The following is an 18926-nucleotide window of genomic DNA, read 5'->3' as shown; positions in this document are numbered from 1 at the left end:
GACACCCTAGCCAAGAAAACGAGTAATTAATTTAAAAGAGACCACTGGCGCACATCAAAACCACAAAATGCGCTGTTATTTATGATATTTAAAAGTTAATCAGGTTTGTGGAACAGAGAAACCTTGACAATCAGTCCACTTGCTTGAGGATCACTTCTATTGGCTGCTTGCTGAGAATTTCTAAGACTCCAGCACAAGCTTTGAGATAAATAACAGACAACTTAAAAAATTAAAGTCAGTAAATCATCCAGACTGCTTTGGCGTAAAATTACTTTGACATTTTACATTCCACCTCCTCCCACTTCCCTCCCCTCCCCTCTCTCCACTCCTCCTCTCCATAATTCTCCAGGCCAAAGAGCAGTCAGGGTTCCCAACCCTATGGAAAGTCCAAGGTCCTCCCTATTCCCTCCAGGTCCAGGAAGGTGAGCATCCAAACAGACAAGGCTCCCACAAAGCCCGTCCATGCAATAGAATAAAAGCCCAGAACCACTGTCCTTGGCTTCTCAGTCAGCCTACACCGTCAGCCACATTCAGAAAGTCCGGCTCCATCAACTGCACCATCTCCCATTCCAAGTGGCCTTGGTGATCTCCCATTAGATCTGTCCCACCATCTCAGTGGGTGAACACTGACTTTCCTTGCTCATGTTCTCCCTCCTTCTGCTCCTCATTTAGACCTTGGGAGCTCAGTCCAGTGCTCCAATGTGGGTCTCTGTCTCTATCTCCATCCATCACCAGATGAAGGTTCTAAGGTGATATGCAAGATATTCATCAGTGTGGCTATAGGAGAAGATCAGTTCAGGCACCCTTTCCTCTGCTGCTCAAGGAATAAGCTGGGTACATCTCCTTGGACACCTGGGAACCCCTCTAGAGTCAAGTCTCTTGCCAACCCTAAAATGGCTCCCTTAATTAAGATATATACTTCCTTGTTCCCACATCCACCCCTCCTTCATCCCAACCATCCCATTCCCTCAAGCTCTCCCCATTCTCCCCTTCTCCCTTCTCTCCCCTTATCTCCCCTTATCCCCATCTCACTCCCATTTCCATGCTCCCAAACCCTGCCCAGCAATTTTGTCAACTTCCAATATCCAGCAGGATAACTATATGTTTTTCTTTAGGTTCACCTTCTTATTTAGCTTCTCTAGGATCACAAATTATAGGCTCAATGTCCTGTATTTATGGCTAGAATCCATTTATGAGTGAGTACATACCATATTCTTCTTTTTGGGTCTTCCTACGTAGAACCCCAGTAGCACAGACCATAAGAGCAACAATGAATAAATGGGACCTCCTGAAACTGAGAAGCTTCTGTAAAGCAAAGGACACTGTCATTAAGACAAAAAGGCAACCTACTCACTGGGAGAAGATCTTCACCAACCCCACATCAGACAAAGGTCTGATCTCCAAACTATATAAAGAACTCAAGAAACTAGACTTTAAAATGCTAATTAACCCAATTAAAAAATGGAGCACTGAACTGAACAGAGAATTCTCAACAGAAGAAGTTCGAATGGCCAAAAGACACTTAAGGTCATGCTCAACCTCCTTAGCGATTAGGGAAATACAAATCTAAACAACTTTGAGATACCATCTTACACGTGTCAGAATGCCTAAAGTCAAAAACACCAATGATAGCCTATGCTGGAGAGGATGTGGAGTGAGGGGAACACTCATCCATTGTTGGTGGGAATGCAAACTTGTGCAACCACTTTGGAAATCAGTGTGGCGGCTTCTCAGGAAACTGGGAGTCAACCTCCCTCAGGACACAGCAATTCCACTCTTGGGAATATACCCAAGAGATACCCTAACATACTACAAAAGCATTTGTTCAACTATGCTCATAGCAGCACTATTTGTAATAGCCAGAACCTGCAAACAACCTAGGTGCCCCTCAATAGAAGAATGGATGAAGAAGGTGTGGCACATATACACTTTAGAGTATTTTAGGACTTTTAACAGTGCTTTATGACATCATAATGCATTCTCATTATGTTGTTACATTTTCTGAATGGGAACTACTCAGGACTTACCTGTCATCTGGTTGACCTTGTCATTCTCATGGGACTTCTTCTCTTACATGTTGAGCTGTTGACAGAGGTTTCTGTTCCACCAGGTCCCACGTCCTTTTAGTCCCAAATAATTACACAGAGGTCTACATTAATTACAAACTGATTGGCCTAGTAGCTCAGGCTTCTTATTAATTCTTATAATATATATTAGCTCATAATACTTGTCTGTGTTATGTTAGCCACATGGCTTGGTACCTTTTTGGGTGAGGCAGTCACATCTCACTTGCTCTGTTTCTGGCTTCATCTGTGTCTGGGTGACAACTGCAAACTGAAACTTTCCTCTTCCCATAATTCTCATTTAAAGTGTTTTAAGAACTTAGGACTTTTCATGACAGTGAGATATATCTGCTCCTAGCAGCATCAATTACTTCAAGAGGATGTTGGGTATCGAAGAGTCTCCTCATGGAGTTTGCTAGCCATTTGGACAAGAAACTGCTCTTGCCTGGATTGCTTGATGAACTGGACATGCAGGACTCACAGAGAAATGACTGCTGAATGTGCTTAACGGTGAGACAATCCTTTGGAGTTCCTACTTCATGAAAGAGTCTGCCAGACATTCTGCAGGACACAGAAGAAAGTGACTGATAAACTACCAATAGAGACAAAACAGTCTTTCAAATTTCTTGCTTCATAGATACTATGCGCCAGTAGGCTGAAGATGGATGCCCCAACAGTACAGAAGAACTTTGGGTAACTATTCAGGCAGTGAGATATCTCTGTCATTTCTAGAGTTTTGGAAATTTCTTACAATGTACTTTCTATTTACTTAGGTAATATATCCTTCTGGAGTCATTGATGGAGTTGAAGAATTTATAGTTATAGTTACAGTTTTTCTTAATTATGATAAAAGATAAAGTAGATATAAATATTGTAAGTGTAATTTTTGCTTAATACCTGCTTTGTTATATATAATTTTACTATGTTAAAGTTAAAACCTTTGGTTTTATTTAAGCAGAAAATGGTAGATGATGTGGATTCCCCCTCTGTATGTTGTGAATACCATTGATTAATAAAAATTGGCCTGGTCTATAACAAGGTAGAACTTAGGTGGGGAAATGTAACATGTGTGCCTGCTTGTTGGGGGTATCTGTCCTGCCCAGCACCCCACAACCGCCAACCCCAAAGAATCACACAGAGAGTCAGCATTAGATGTAAATTGATTGGCCCATTAGCTCAGGCTTCCTACTAGCTCTTATAAGTTATATTAACCCAATACTCTTATCTATGTCAGCCACGTGGCTTAGTACCTTTCTCATTTGGGCAGCTCACCTCTTACTTCTTCGGTGGACTGGACTGAACTGTGGAGGGAGCTTCCTCCTTCCCAGAATACTCCTGTTCTCTTTGCTCTACCTCTACTTCTTGTCTGGTTTTTCTGCCTATACTTCCTGCCTGGCCAATCAGCATTTATTTAAAACATGATTGACAGAATAAAGACAATTATCCTGCACCAGGGAAAATAAACTGAATGCTGGGAGAAAGGAGGTGGAGTCAAGGAGAAACCATGGAACTGTTGCTGGAGACATAATACTAAAACTTTGCTGGTAGGCTACGACCTCGTGGTGATATACAGATTAATGGAGATAGGTTAAATTAAGATTTAAGTTCTATCCAATAAGAAGATAGAGCTAATGGGCCAAACAGTGTTTTAAATAATATAGTTTCTATGTGATTATTTTGGGTCTGAGCTGCTGGGCAGTCAAGAACAAACAAGTAGCCTTCCTCCAACAAGCTGGAGTTATAGTAGTTGTGAGACACCACATGAGTGTTGAAAATGGAACCAAGCTCTTGTTTGAATCTTAAAGTGCCTTTAACTGGAAACCATCTCTCTAGTTCCTGTCTACATTGTATGAGAACTGAAAATGTAGAACCAGAGAGCGAAAAAGAAAATATCTTTCAAGGAGCTAACATCTTGTCACAACTTAAGAAATCGGTACCAGGCCTTTCAACATGATGCTTCTGCAAGGGGCCAGAGACCTCCAGATCAATGCCATTCACAGTATACTTTCCTACTTTTGATGCTCTGTGTAGAAATAAGAGACACAAAGCATGTCATGAATAATACTTTCCATCTGGTTTTCATATCTTGAGACATTAGAATCTAAGATGAAACAATGGGTCCATTGTCTTTCAAAAATTTAAATTTGTATAATTGTAAATTCACAGTAAATCTTCAGCAAGTGTTAGAGAAAATCATTTGTGTTGTAATAGACAGTAAGAATACCCAAATTTAGCATATTAGATTAGCAAATCTAATTTAATATTAAATTTAAAAATTGACTGAAATGTCTTAAAACTGAAGTAATTTATAATTCTTTTCTTCCTTTGGTATCATTACTGTTTATTTGAAAATATGTTATAATCTATGAACCTACTTCTTGACTATTAATTATTTGAGTTAATTGAAACACACTTTCTTGGTTTTTTAACTTTTGTTAACAGAGCCACCTTCAGTCTGCTGCCCCATAAAGTGTTGTAATGCAGAGGTGGAGGAAGGCACAAATAGTTCAATGGTTTTGAGAGTAAGCTTGCTATCCACTCCAGCAGCCATGCTTACTCCCTCTGCACATAACTGTTTATCTGGACAACCATACTGTCACCATTAAGCTCCATGGACCAGTATGCTTTCTGTATTGTCCTGTGATTGTATTTTGTATCGGTTGAAATGATCAGTGCCTACAGTACTAGTTTCAATTGAGAACTATTAAAAAATCAAAGCCTGTAGATGACTGAGATTCAGTCATCTTGTGACTTTGTCACATAGCATACTATTTGCCTCGAAAACTGTCATAAAGCTTCATCTCATGTAGGGAAGTGGTATGTAGTGAAAAGGAAAAGAGCCACTGGTGTGGTTGACTTCACTTACAACTCCACATTTTATACAGGATTTCTGTATATTATTTGGTCTGGCTCTATGTGGGAAGTTTGAATAACTCTATGTATACAGAACTGGCACAATTCGCAACCTGGTGTTACTAACCTGTGACAGCCATGTGGTATGAATATACTCTACTGTTACCTTTTTCAATATCTTAGATACTACTACTTGTAATATCTTATTTTTGTCATACTACGTACTTTTTCTAATTTATTAGTTAATATATTCTATCTACTCCCTGTCACTTTGTAAATGACAGATACACAGTTACTATCTCAGTTATCATCGGTATCGATTGTGAATTTTGCCCTTGCAAGAGCCACCTAGTCACTGAAAGCTACAGTATCTGTAATTCACAAACCAGTATTCAAACTTTCACAGTCACTCACTAGCATGTGTAGGGTGCTGAAAAATTGCAGTCAATTAAAGCCAACATCCCCATGACATCAAACAAGGCAGTCCTCTCAATTTCTTTGTTCTCTTATTGTTGACAAGAGTCTCTTTGAGGTCTTTCTTAGCGTCATGTTTTTCACATTCTTTATGCTTTTCATTGTGAGTTTGAACTTTAAACCCACCAGCAAGAAGAGTCCTGAAAAGCTATCCTGTTTCTAGGATCAAGAAGATACAGGATGCACCCTGCTAACAAAACATGTGACCTGGGTAATTTTGTCCAAATACGAGTCACAGAGATGCTGGCCCTGGGTTCACAGCTACAGAGCTTACGAAAAAACACACGAGGCAATGGTAACACCCACATAGTCTCTGGTGCTCAGGAGGATTTTTTTATGTACATGTGGTATTTCCCTTTGAAGTGTGATGCTCAAGATTGTGCTAGATTATGCTTCCTTTATTGCTCAAACTCTTCTTTTCACAATGATAATCTCATGATTCGAAACAATTAAAATTAAAAGTCAAGTTTATGAAAAGTTGTTAAAATATATCTCTCCAGCCTCATATCTTAAGAATCAGATTAGTTTATTTTTAGCAAATGCTATTATCAGTGAATTTGATTTCTTCCTTCACTGAAATATTCATTTCCCACAAGACTTAAGTCATCACATTTGTTTCTCATTTTCAGCAACACATTGCCACTATGCAGAAGAGCTGTGTCTTTAATTATTACGCTCTGTATTGGGGGACACTGCTAGGAAATAGGCACTACCAGGACCAAGCAAATGGGGAAAGAATGCCTTTGAATTCCGTTTTCAGCTACATTGTTGTTTTAATCATGAAATTAAAGATGGGAACAAATAAGACCCAATAAAAAGCCTGGCAGCGGTGACAAAGGGGTGTTCTGCAAATATTTAAAAGTTACTAAGAAATACAGTGGGTATACCCAAAGCTTTGTCTATTATCTGCATGTGAATTCCTCCAAAGGAGTGCTACCACCCAGGAGGAGCAGGGTTTTCTTGTCTCAGAAAGGAACTAAACTTCTGGGAGGGAAGAAGACTCAGAGTTTGCTTTGCATAAGCCTTCTGTGGATCACACTGCTAAGGAAACAATGCTGGGCAAAATCCCCCCCTGTGAAAGTGTCTTTCAAGACACCTGTTTCGAGTTTTTCTCAAAATTACTCTCAGATAGATGAGAGAAAACTGTTTGATCACTTTAATATACTTTAGGACATAATATACTTTAGGCATAATATACTTTAGGACAAGTGTCTTAAACTAAACCGCACACCAAGGAGCCCAGATTATTCCATAAATGCCCAATCAGTAAATGTCACCAAGCCATTTTTTTTCCTGCTCAGCCCTCTAGAGGATAGTTGGGCTTGTTTGAAAGACTAGAAGGTGAGGAACAAAAGCCTTTCAATTGGGGCAATTGTTTTTTTTCTCTCTCCTACTTAGCACATGTACACATATATCCGGTCTTATTTTTTTGTATGGTTTCAACAACAAATTGTGTATAGAAAAATAAACTTATTTATGAAAAAGAGGATGAATACTATATGAAAGAGGAAAAATGTTAAGTATTGCTTCATCAATACAAAGTGTATAGTATTAACTTGTGTTATTTAAAAAACAATCAGAAAGCATCCACCTGAATTTAGTTGGTAGGTCCTCTTTTCCTAGCTTTACCGTTCTTACAGTCTTTAGATCTTTTCTGCTTGGCAAACTTCCTTCTCCTCACTAGAGAGCCTCCAAAGCAAAGCCAGACTGAATGTGTTTGACTTAAAATTTCGCATTCTTGTTTAAATAATGAAGTTAAAGACATGCAAAACCCAAGGCAAGTGTGGGGCCCGAAGACACTGAGAATGGAGTGGTGAGCAGATGTCTCAAAAACACTGAGAACTGCGCTTGTGTGCAGTTGTCTTGAATTGGATTCAGACATCACAGAGAGGCAGACAACCCTATATCTTCTTTGAATGCAAGGTTTATTGTTCTCCTATCACAGTACAGAAAAGAAGCAAAGGAATTTACAGCAAATGAATGTAACTAAAGAATCTAGCTCTGAATGATCTGGCCAGTATTGAGAGGCAGAGCACATTCACAGGCGAAGGGTAGAGGTGACTGGTACAAGTGGATCATGAGAACGTTCCCCAGTGCACAGCAAGCCATCATGTCTGCCTCCCTGGGGAACAAAGGACAGTGAGGAATGAACGGGTTCTGGTTCTGCAGCTGGTGTTCCTTGAACGTGGTGTTCCCTGAGAACAGAAGTTAGCTGATCACTGTAACACGACGGGGCCGGCTTGTTGGGGTTTTTGTCCCACCCAGTACTCCACAGGCAGCAAGTCCCAAAGAAAATCACAGAGTCTACACTAGGTTATAAACTGATTGGCCCATTAGGTCAGGCTACTTATTAGCTCTTATAACTTATGTTACCCCATTATCCTTATCTATGTTAGCCACACGGCTCAGTACCTTTCTCAGCTGTGCAGGTTACATCCTGCCTCTTTGGTGGTCTGCGCAGGAGTGGAGGAATGGACTTCCTCCTTCCTAGCCTTCTCCTGTTCTCATTGCCCCACCTATACTTCCTGTCTGGTTGACTTGCCTATACTTCCTGCCTGGCCAATCAGCGTTTTATTAAAATACATGATTGACAGAATACAGATAATTCTCCCACACCAGATCACAGACTCTGTTGCGCTTATCTAGGCCAGCCAGAGTGCAGAACACTAAATGATCACCAAAGTCAGAGTCAGACCAGAGGCAAGAAGTCGAGCGGGAGATGCGGTCACCTGAAGCGACCCTGGTTGCAAATGTCTATGATTGCTATGCATTGAGGTATGTTGGAGACAGTCAGTTGATCTGTCTGGAGCCTGGGTTTTTAAGGTCTTTGAGAGGCTCCTTCCATCTTTGCAAACCTTTTGTTTCCTGCTTCTTACTGATGCTGGCCACATGCCAGGGTTTTGCTGGTTACACACAGGTGCTCACTTCTGAAATCAGTATATTCAGATGTAGGGTGTTGAGCATGAATGTCTCCAGCTTTGTTTTTTTTTTTTTTATTTTGTGTTCATTGTACTACTGAGCAATAGTGGCTATTATCCCCTAATAGGACAGACACAGAGAAAAGAAGGGGTATTTATCCTGTAGGTAAGGGTATTTACTATTAATGACTTGTATTTATAATATATGGTCTTATTTTGCCAAAATGAAATAATGTCTTTTAAACTAGTGATGTTAATTATTGCACTTGTTTTCATTTTCCTTTGGAGAAGAAGGTAGAAATAAATATAGAAATAAAACTTGCTAACAGTTTTGTCTTTTAGAAGGATGGTCTCTAGTTGATGCCAGGGAGAACTGTAATCTCAGCCTTTCATGACACGGAACTAGGGATGATGAGAAAAGACTATAATTCCAAAGCTTAGCCATTCCATTGGCCTTGTAGAGCTGCAGAAATGAACCAGTGGTTCTACCACTGGAAGGTAGAAGAGTCAAGGAGGGAGGTCTTTTATTTAAGTGACAAACAATCATCATAGTTATGGAAGACTTTCTCTCTTTTGATGCCGTACTATTATTATCAATTTTTAAGTAACAATTTTGTTTGTGAGAAATGAAATAATATATGTTAAGGTAATAGTCCCGGTGCTTTTGTTTGTTTTGTTTTGTTGTTCTGTTAACTTAACATACAGTAAAAATATCTGAGAAGAGGAACCTCAAATGAGAAATTTCTTTCACCTGATTACCTGTAGGAAAATCTGTCGGTCTTTGTTTTGATTTATGATTGATGTGGAAGGGCCTAGCCCACTGTGGGTGATACCACTCTTGGGCAGGAGCAAATTGTTCTGCAGGGCTCTTCCATGGGTTCCTCTTTGTTACTGCCCTCCCTTTTCCTTGTGACTGAATGTGACCTAAAAGTTGTAAAATGTAATAAATTGTTGTCTCCTCAAGTTGATTTTGGTCAGGTGTTTTACAAACCCAATAGAAACCCTGACTAAGATGCCAATAGTAAGAATTAACCTCTGCAATTTCTCACTAGCAATGGAATAATCAAAGCTAAAAGTTCTGGGACTTGGGGCTGGCGAATGGCTCAGCAGTTAAGAGCACTGACTGCTCTTCCAGAGGTCCTGAGTTCAATTCCCAGCAACCACATGGTGGCTCACAGTCATCTCTAATGTGATCTGGTGCCCCCTTCTGGTGTGCAGGTGTACATGGAAGGAGTGTTGTATATCTAATAAATAAATCTTAAAAAAAAAAAAAACTTCTGGGACTTATATAAAAGATAACATCTAGATATTCCAGAAACGACCTGAGAAAGAGTTTTCTTTTTTTCCCTTTAAAATGACACATTCTTTTGAATTGTACATGGGATTGAACTATAGAACATTACATAAAGTTAATTGCTGAAAGGTAAAATCAACATATTCCCGTAGGAAAAGGTCCTAACATTTACGGAAAAATGTTGATAATGAAAACAAATAGAAAGCTATTAATGCAATTCATAATGTGTATGCAGGGTTGGAAAGCATTTTCTAGGAAGGGTCAGAGAGCAAGTACTTCCGTCTCTGACTGCCACAGGGTTTCTGTGACCACTGCCCCACTCTGCCAGTGCAGCCTGAGAACAGCCACAGAGACTGTTCTCAGGGACTGAGGCAGCTCCTCATACAGTGCCAACTCATGGAAGCAGGCATCTGTTCACATCCACCCAGGGGCCACAGTCCATCCACAGATAGTAAGATAATGCTGGATGTCTTACTGACGGTATTGAAACAATGTTGGGAAAGATATTCAAAGAGCTACACATAGGCTGGCGAATTTGGAATTTAATTAGAAAATGAATGACAGCTTTTTCATTTCCTCAACATTTTTTCAAACAGCCCAATCTTTACTAACCTGCTTTTTACCTCGCAGAAAAAGATTATCAAGGCACAAGGTCTGCCGTCTGCAGAGCAAGCATGGATGAAAGTTTAACTGATTATTGTACTTCAAGAAAGATAAAACAGAACGGGAAAGAAAAAGACTTTAATGTTCCTATTAGAACGATCAAAAAATTGGAAGGATCTCTTCATCAAGATACACATGAGTAATTAAGATCCCGTAAGCTGGAAAGAATAAGAGGTAAAGTGTCTGAATTTATTAGAAATAACTTTGGAGTTGCTAATAGGTTACATCTGGTTATTAATACACTCAAGGCTGCTTGGGGAGTCTTTTTTATTTAGTTTCTTCCTGGCCATTAAGAACAAGTCACAAACAAACAATAGTTTGCAAGGAGCAGATCTGAAAATCTCAAAAAACTACATCCTTGATAGGTAATCGTTCATATTCTAACCATTATATGCACATGTATAGCCTTACTTTGCAATTCATTTCCCAGATAAGATGTATTCATTTTTTTCATTTAATATGACAGCATATATAGTCATGCTGCCAGTCATAAAATTGATTCTATTCAGTTTAATAATGATTTTTTCAGTTTCTTTGCTTTCTAGAGAAACTTAGAATTCTTTGATGTGCTTTTGTTTGTCTGTTCCTTCTGCAAGCAAAGACATCTGGGTCCCAAGTCTTTATCTTACCTGTTCACTGAAACTTCCCTTGAGTCTGACTCAAAATTTCTTGAGTTATCACTATCTCTGAACAGATAGTTGGAAGCATATTCTCATCATAGATGAACAGCTTTTGAGTCAAAACTAAATACTTACTTTACTGGGTCATGATAAAATTGCATCACAGGATTTCTGAAGCATATTTTAATGTAGAAATTCTAAAAACACGTATTTCTCATTCTATTTACTCTTTGTTTAAAATTTGAAAACCACTGATAATTTTTCACGTAAGAATCACTTCATTGCATTGCTTCTATTAACCTCACTCCACATTAGAAGATCTTAGGTATGGCCCAGTCACTTTGTGCACCCAGACTACCTAGAATAACATAACAAGAAGACATTAGCAGGTTGTTCCGCACAAGGAGTCTTTAGTTCTGGGTGGGAGGGAAGCTTAATTGCCTTTGTTGTATTGTGTTGTATTACATGTCCTTTTAAAATGTGGTTATTATTTAAAATTTGTATGGTGTACCATCTGTATCAAATGAGCTGTGTAGTAAAAATGTGGTAAATGCCACAATTGGGGGTTGTTTTGAAATGTCATTTGCCACGACTTCATTCTGAGAATCCAAATGTTCTTGACTCTATATTCTCAGTGTGAGGGAACTTGGAAACTGAAATGTAAATGTCATTTTCAAGAAACTTTTAATGGATAAACATTATAAATTTTAATTTCAGAAAGACACAGAGAATGGATTCTCATCTTTTTCTGTAGTTGATTTGTGGAGCTTATTTAGTTAATTCTGACAATTGTGTTATGTGCAAATTACATTTATTTTACAATGAGGAAGAGCATCATTTAGAGAAATTAGAACTCCAATTAAGAACAAAGAGCTGGTAAATGGCAGAGCTGTGTCTTGACACGCAAGGTTCTCAATGTCTATCATGTATTCTGTTTTCTTACAAGATTGCCAAGGAGGTGAGTTTGTATTTCTGTGAAAAAGAACCCACCCTTGAATGCATTAGACCAATAGAGCAGCATATAATATTTTATTCATGAAATTGTAAAGACGATAACGGTAAGAGAACATATGTTATGTCTTGTGAGGTTCCTGACTTTTGCGCTCTGAACAATTGGGAACCATAATTCTGTGTTGATTGCTAGGCAAAGGTTGGGTCCACATGCTGAGTCCATGTGTAGATAGTTCTGATACCCATTGTCTCTTAGAGAATTCAGAGTTCTTGCTCACAATACAGTCTGGGGGCAGCTCCGTAGTCATACACTCTGGCTGGAATGAGAAGGTACACTTTTAAAAACTTGCCCCATCACAGACTTTATCGCTGAAGCTTCGGAGGTGCAGTGAAGTAGCTGCTGCACAGTGCACAGTAAAGCTAATTGTCTACAGCTTCAGCCTTAAACCCACAGACATTTTCTTTTGCTTACATCAAAATGAAATTTCTTCTGGGTCACTAGCTCCTCTGCAAGGATCTTGTCTACTAGAGTCACAATTACTTTAGCTATTTTTTAACACAACTTTAAGATCATGAAAACCTTCAAAAAATAAGTTCCTCGATATTTCTTCGTAATACTTAAATCTTATGGTAAGGGATATTTCTTTTTAAGGGCAAGGGAAGTATAGAGAAAGCTGCAGTGGAAGGGGGGCTAACAGGCATAATGTTACAAATCAGTAAAAGACAGAAATAGTGGTGTTCTCTAGCACAGGTGTGGACTACAGTTGCAACTGATTTTAACCTGTCCACTGTACTGAGATGTTAAATACTGGAATCAATTGATTTGCTAGTTACTCTAATTTGTGTGTGACACAGAGGATGTAAGTAGTAAAATATTTGACAAGACCCAGAAAACATGTGCAATTACTGTGTGTTCACGAAACATAAAACATAATAATTAAAGTGTGGGTTTTAGGACTTCATTCATAGGCCACTTAAACCTTGGGTAGCTCATTCATTACATAGCAAAAGTCAGTTACCACAGCCCAGGAAGAACTGGTAGACCAGTGTTCTTTGATTCCCATTCTGGCTTGGCTGTGAATCACAGTCAGAGGGGATTTTTGCTTATAATGCCAATTCTTCAGATTTCCCAGCCTGTAACAAATTCCTTGCTATTTATTTTCTTTTCTCTAGTAAGTAGAAGTAAACCCACAAACATTTAATGTCAAATTCATATTTCTCTACAACTTTTTTTTATGGAAAATTGATAGGTAATACTCTGTTACAACACTCGGAAAAAGAGTTTAGGATTCAATGGACTTTGACCTGATGATCGTGGGAAGAGCCCATGTGAAGCATGACAGACTTCATACCCACTAATTGCCTTTAAAGCTGAGTTGAGATCTGAAACATTTAACAACAAAGTAGTTGCTTCTCCTTACCATGTGGAAAGCTGTCTGAGGGAGTCTCGTCCCTAATTTTGCTGACAGTTGGTTTATGCTCACTGGTTCCTTCTTACTTCCATCCCTTCCTTTGGAACAGCTTCATCGTGTTACATACCAGATTATAAGAAATGTTTCCTAGCAGACATCATGGTTGTGGATGTTTGTGGAAAAACACCACACTAACTGTTGTGAACACATTACAAGACAATAAAGTCAACTATCCCAAGCAGGAACATATTTACCCAGGGTTTTGAGCTTGAAGCCCTCTCTGTTAGCAATTAGGGACCTAGAGTCCAGAGACCTTTTTTTGTGCTTTCTTGTCTGAGAGTTTTCTTCTCAGGAATCTTAGCATTGTTTTCATCTTCTGGTTTATGTTCTACTGCACCGCTCTCTACAGTGACATGGTGCATTCCCTCTGAACGCATGCTCATAGCTCATTCACCAGATACCTAAGGATGTATGAATAAGTGGGGCTGTGTGTGTGTGTGTGTGTGTATCACTTTAGGACATTTTCATAAGTAATTAAAAACATTTCTAGTGAAGGATGACTAATTTATGTAAACATTTAAATTATCAGGTCTAGCTACATTCTTTCTTATTGCCTCTGTTTTATCGAGTCATTTTTTTATTTGTAGAAGACAAAATGAATTAATAAATGTAGATTTCATTAGGGATTCATTAATCTTGCATTGCTAAGAGTCGGTCTCCTAATTTATATATGCTTATAATTGATCTATGAAAGTGGAAGATGTTGTGGTTAGTAAAGTAGCCTTTCTTAATCTTTCTTTAAATTACGAAGTTAGTGAGGGACATCATCACGACTCACGAAGTCATCCCCGGTGAAAGATAAGCAATGGGAATGGTTTCCATCAATGATAATGATTTGGGGAGCATATCTAACTGATCAGGCCACTCCCTTAAATTACTCGTGTAATCCTCAGAGCTACTTCTTAGCAGAGACTATTATTATAATGAATATTTTATAGAGGACAGAGACATAACACAGACAAAAAAAAAAAAAGGTCAGCTTGCTATGATAATCTTGAGTGGTCCCAGCTCTAGCTCTCATTCTCTTTCCCTCTCTCTCCCAGAAGAAGGCTGAGTGAAGAACAAATGTTTAATGATCACAGGTATTGGGGCCAGGAAACTCTGGATGCTTTGTGCGATTCATCCTATTATGTTCAGGAATCCTTAGAAAACGAATGTAGGCTGTTCTATAATAATTGCATGCTTCCCTTCTTTGATGAAATGTTGGCATGATGTGTAGCTTCCTGGTACAAGAAGTACCAAGAACTGTAGAAATAAATTTGCATCCTTTGAAGAGCACGCACATCTTACTGGCATCTTTTCAATAAATACATATGGGTTGCATCACAGCGAGTGATAAGTGCATACCAAAATGACTGAAGCATGGTAGCAAAGCAGCTGCCTTGAAAGTTCATTTCGCCTCTTACCATGATCTAGCCACCAGGAATCGCTGGTGTGATAGCTGTATCGGAACAACTGTGCTATTTTTAAATATTTTGATTTCTAAGCAACTTCCCACTCTTACTCCCTAGTTTGGGTGTTTTTTTTTTAAATCTACTTGTACATATAAATTATTACTTGAACATGAAATAGACCAGGAGACAATGTGAAAGGAATCTTCTTGAGGGGATACAAGCCAAGACTTAATGCTCCTGGATGTATCTGATGCTGCAACTGCATCTGGACGTACATAGCTTTTAAATAAATTTGCTACCGCAGCCCAAAGTTGAGAAGCTCCAGATTAGTTAATGACAATGTCCTGCTGTTCTTTGAGGAAACTTTACTCTGAGTCAGCACATTTTCTCCTATATTATGTGGCTTGGTAGTAGTAATTGAATATTTCCCCTTAGAATATGAATCATTGATAAATAAGCTAAAGTTTTATGATAAATCCACAGGTTAAAAGTTAATTAACAGATACTTTTCTGTTCAGGTAGAGTCGCTCTAGACAGGACAGTAATTTACATGCACACACATCCTTTTGCTAGGCGAGGAAGAACATGGATGTGTGAAGTAGAAACTACACCAGAGAGAGCCGGAGGCCATTTGTTTACTCTGTGAATTGCTTTGAGTTTTAGCTATTTAACTGCACTTACAACAAACATAAAAACAAACACCTTTAGAAGCACAACGGCTAGATGTTCTGTTGTCAAACATTGTTTGAAATCATGAAGCTCATTGCCAAAACTGCTTTTCTGTTGTTAAATTCAAGGGTGGATGAACGAAACAGAAGCAATCGGTCTAAATTCATATTTTTTTTCACTTTTTAAAAATTAAACTTTCAAGAAACTAACCAGTAGGTTATAGCACAGTAGGATATTATAAAGTACAAATTTCCCTGAAGTTTTTATTAAGTGAAGATAACAACAGAAAGGTGGTGAGATTGTTGATTTAAGGAAGCACGTGGTAAAGATAGCTTGCTAACATTGCAAATGTCTCACGTGCTGTGGTACGCTGTGGTGCTACCTCTATTCCACAGGACAGCGGTCTGCGCTCACATTTAACAGTCTGTAAGATACAGTTCTTTAAATTCATTCAGGTTATGTTATTTGTATTTGACAGGTGGCTTTTCATTATTTTTTCCATCCTGAGCTATGGACAAAGACACTGCTTTTTCTTAGATCCTTTGGCTCAAACTTCATTGAAGTCTATTAAAATAATTTTCACAACTTCTTTCCCATATGGCTGAGGTAAGCAGTGTTCTGCCTCATCAGAACAGAACCTCACAAGACAGTGCTTAGGGTGCTATTCACTACAAATATTTCTGTATTTTTCCGTTCTCCACCTAAGGAGTTTTCCAGCTCTGAAATGAAACAGAATCCTGGGTTTCACCTCCCCAGTGTCTACCTCACCCGATAGATGGCCTTGCAGAGTAATTCCTATACCCTTATTCCGTCCTCAAGGTCATTCCGTACCGTTTTATGAAAGAACAGAGTTTTGCTTGCCTACATGAGTAACCCTATAATCAATAGAGCTTATACTGGCTTTTTTCCTCTCGCCTACTTTTACTTCATGCTTGCCTTATTCATGTTCCCAAAGATCACATACAAAATAACTGACAGCCACCCAGTTCTTCTCTCTGGCTTGCATTGAGTGAAAAACTAGTGAATTTCTGTGAGAAAATTCTAAGAAACATTCCCATCCCATTCATCAGACATCCATCAAGCCTTTTGGAAGTAACAGTCCCGGAAAGCAGCACCGCCAGGAGCTAGTACGGATGACTTTAAAGCTTGGGCGTTCCACAGAGAGGCTGCAGATTATCTAAAAGGCAAACAAAACTGCCCTCAGTTTTCCCTGAAATTTTGTTAAATTGTGCAAGAAACTTAGCAGTCGCCAAGCATTCGGCATCTGGCCAACACTAACCTGGGCTAATTATCTTATCCATAGCCATACCCAGCACCGCTGTAGCCAAGATCTGAAGACAGGCTCTCCAGTGGAATGAATGCCAAACAACTGAGTGCTGGTTTTAATTTGACATGATGCTTAAAGATGAACATCTTTTCAATAATTTTTTAATATCTCACCTCAACTTGATGAATTGTTTACTCAGATATTTTCATCTTTTATTCTATGCAATAGCTCCCATTTGTATATTCTTACAGGTGCTGAAGTTAGACAATATAACAATTTGATGTGCCTATACATATAATGATGAGGTTGTTTCGTTATATGGATGAGCACCACCAGTCTAAAGTGGTAAGAAAGTAAATGATCTGCACTGTGTTCAAATATCAAGAAATTTAATTTAATAATTCTGAGTTCTTATCTCTAATTAGTGTTGTGGAATATTAGTTTATGATGTGTTACATTTGTTTATGCTATGGACTGTTTGCATAGAGATGCCAAGATATGATGCATTCATTTATGTTGTATTTGATTAACTCTGTAAAGCTGTGTTATTTTGCCTGTATAAAAACCTGATTGGTTTAATAAAGAGTTGAATGGCCAATAACTAGGCAGGAGACTAGGATAAGTGGGGCTGACAGGCAGAGAAAATAAATAGGTGGGGAAATCTAGGCTCGAAGACCAGAAGAGGAAGAGCGAGAAAAAAAGGAGAGGTGGGTGCCAGGGGTCAGTCACCCAGAAACAAAACCCGTCATGGAGTAAGAAGGGAAGAAAGACATACAGAATAAAGAAAGGTAAAAAAAAGTCCAGAGGCAAAATGTAGTTAAAGAGAAATGGATAATTTAAGTTAGAAAAGCTGGCTAGAAACAATCCCAGCAAATGCCAGACATTCATAAGTAAGAACTAAGAACGAGTCTCCATGTATTATTTGGGAGATAGTGGTGGGTCCCCAAGGCGTAAAAAATCCAACTACAAATTAGACTTCATTTTTTCCCTGTAATGCAAATGGAATACAGACAAAGGAAATGATTTTTTTTTTTACTGAAAATTCTAGTGGTGTATCACTTTGAAAAAAAGATCTTAAGCCAGATTTTTACATGTAAAAAATACATATAAACAATATTGACAAAGATGTAACTTTTATAAAATATTACTACTTTGTTATTCTGCTTATTTGGTAGAGAAACATCCAAGGGACAAAAGAAGAGAACAGAAATATCCTCATATTGCTACAAAATAGACATGATACATCTTGAAGTTTTGCAGAATTTGGAACAACCATACAGATATTGAAATCTTCACTGAAGTTTCAATGTTTTATGTGGATAGACTTCTAATCCACTTTTCTTACTTCATCAGATACAAATTTATCTTGGAGTCCTATAGGTTGCTTTGCTGGGAAATGTCTACAATCACTGAGACCTCACTTTTAATGCCCAGAACCTAAGTGCAATCACCATATGTAGTGTTATAAAAGGTAGACATTTCGTGCCAGAAGTACCCAAAGTTGTCCTCAGGCCTCTACATGCATGGGTATACATATGAACTTGAAGCCACATGACCTTGTCACCCACGTTTACAGAAACAGAACACATTCATGAACATAAACATACACACATAAAAAGAATACAGTATATTATTAACTATAAAACACATGGAACCAAATTAAGCATGTATCTATGGATGATTAAAAGATACTGTGCTACACACAGGCAATTGAATACTTTTCAGGCATGAATATTAGGATTTTCTCTCATTTGCAGCATCATGATGAACCTGGTGAATTTTTTATTGATTGAAATAAATCACACACACTGTGTCTCACTCATATGTTGAATTTTCACAGGGAATAGAACAATAACTAGCTAACTAACAAAGGTCAGAGAGAAGATGAAATGTGTTAGGCATACAACGATACTGTTATACTTAACTTATACTTAAAGAATTAATTCTAGAGAGCCATTATAAAATTTTATTAAGTTATTTAACTTTATTCTCCTAAAGATTTTACAGTGTAAGCTGAATTTTGATTGTTTCAGGTCTGGACAGATATAGACTTCAGAACTCTGGGAACACTGGCCAGTCAGACTAGCCTTTGTGTTCCAAGCCAGGAAGACTTCCTGCATGAAAAAAAAATAAAATTAGATGAGTCTCCACAGGCATATTCACCATTATACACAAGCATGTGTGCCTCACATATATGTGCACACATCCACATATATACACATGCATCTGTGCCTTCGTGTGTGCATCTCCATCCCCGAGATGCATGTATACCTTCATACACGTGTGCT

Source organism: Myodes glareolus, chromosome 27 (genome assembly GCF_982192425.1).
Source record: "Myodes glareolus chromosome 27, mMyoGla1.1, whole genome shotgun sequence".
NCBI lineage: Eukaryota > Metazoa > Chordata > Mammalia > Rodentia > Cricetidae > Myodes > Myodes glareolus.
Note: the sequence above shows the minus strand (reverse complement) of the source record.